This window comes from Chrysochloris asiatica, unplaced genomic scaffold (assembly GCF_000296735.1).
Source record: "Chrysochloris asiatica unplaced genomic scaffold, ChrAsi1.0 scaffold00326, whole genome shotgun sequence".
Taxonomy (NCBI): Eukaryota; Metazoa; Chordata; class Mammalia; order Afrosoricida; family Chrysochloridae; genus Chrysochloris; species Chrysochloris asiatica.
The window spans coordinates 1,389,196-1,390,630 of record NW_006408844.1 but is presented as its reverse complement, the minus strand read 5'-3'; positions in this window follow the sequence as shown (position 1 = coordinate 1,390,630).

The window sequence follows — 1,435 nt, the reverse complement described above, 5'->3', positions numbered from 1 at the left end:
TCAGGGTCAGATGAACCAAGATTAGCAAGCTAGATAGCAGGCAGGCAGGTAGACAGATAGACAGGTCCAACAGGCAGATATAGAGCAGGTCACTTGTTTAAGTCCAAAAACCAGAGGTCCGAGGATGAGACAGATGCAAGATCCAGACCCAGCAGAGAGCAAGAAAGCTTTGCCTGAGTATCTAATTAACGTATTGGAATCAGGCCACACCCCCAAGGAAATATCCTTTCAATTGAATGACTGCTCATAGTAGACTTGTCATAGAGTTAATTACATCATATTAGATCTCATTATGTGGCTAAACAGAGTCCTGGTGTGGCACTGTAGGGTAAGCACTGGACCACAAGGTTGGTTTGCACCACAAGATCAGTGGTTCAAACTAATCAGTCACTCCTCAGAAACCCTATACAGAGTCGCTATGAATTGAAACTGCTGAGTTGGTACTTAACAACAACATGGAAATAACTACATCTCAACTGCAAAATCATTGAGAATCCCAACCCAATCAAGTTGCACAAAACCTTAACTATCATAATGGACTTCTCCCATATTTAAATGGAAGCAATAGAATCTAGTGTAACAGTGTCTTTCAAGTCATTATGTAGTTTAGTATTCTCAAAGTCTCTGGGTTTGAAATTTGGATGTTCCCTGCATGTGCACAAACTGTAATGTTTTTAAATGGACTAACTACTTGGCCTATAAATTCCACTTCTAAGTATCTATGCATCCCAGTGAAATATATAAGCACAGGTGCCCCAAATGCATGAAAAAATATTACTTACAGCATTGCTAATAATAAATGAAATTGGATACAATGTAATTGTCCATCATTAAGGTAGTTACTAGACAAATTATGGCATATTCATACTATGAGATATTAAGCACCAAGCAAAAAGAATGAAATAGATTAGACATAAAAATAATCCAAAAATAAATATGGATTTATTTTATGGATCATTTGAATGCCAATCTCAATGATACTAAGATCAGAAGAACTAGATGGTGCCTGGCTACCACTACCAACTGCTCTGAAAAGGATCACATCAGAATGTAAAGATAAAGTGGGATAAAATGTGGACCAAAACTTAAAACCATAAAAAAGTCTAGGTTTACCAGTCAGATAGAGACTGATGGAACCCCGAGATTATGGACTATGGTCATTCTCCAGATCTGGAAATGAACTCACCCTTGTGCCAAACTGGAGACCAGATAGCATACTGACATCACCACCTGGATATATAAAAAACAAAATGAAATACCAGGGTGAAAAAAATGAACATATAATCAACAAGTAAATACAATAACACCACAAAGTCTTATAGACAACAGACAACTTCAAATCACACAGAGAAACAGAACTGTAAGGCCCTAACTGATTTTGCCTAGCTACTTGACCAAACTTTAGTCAGGCTTCAAGAAGCATTTTTGATAGAAG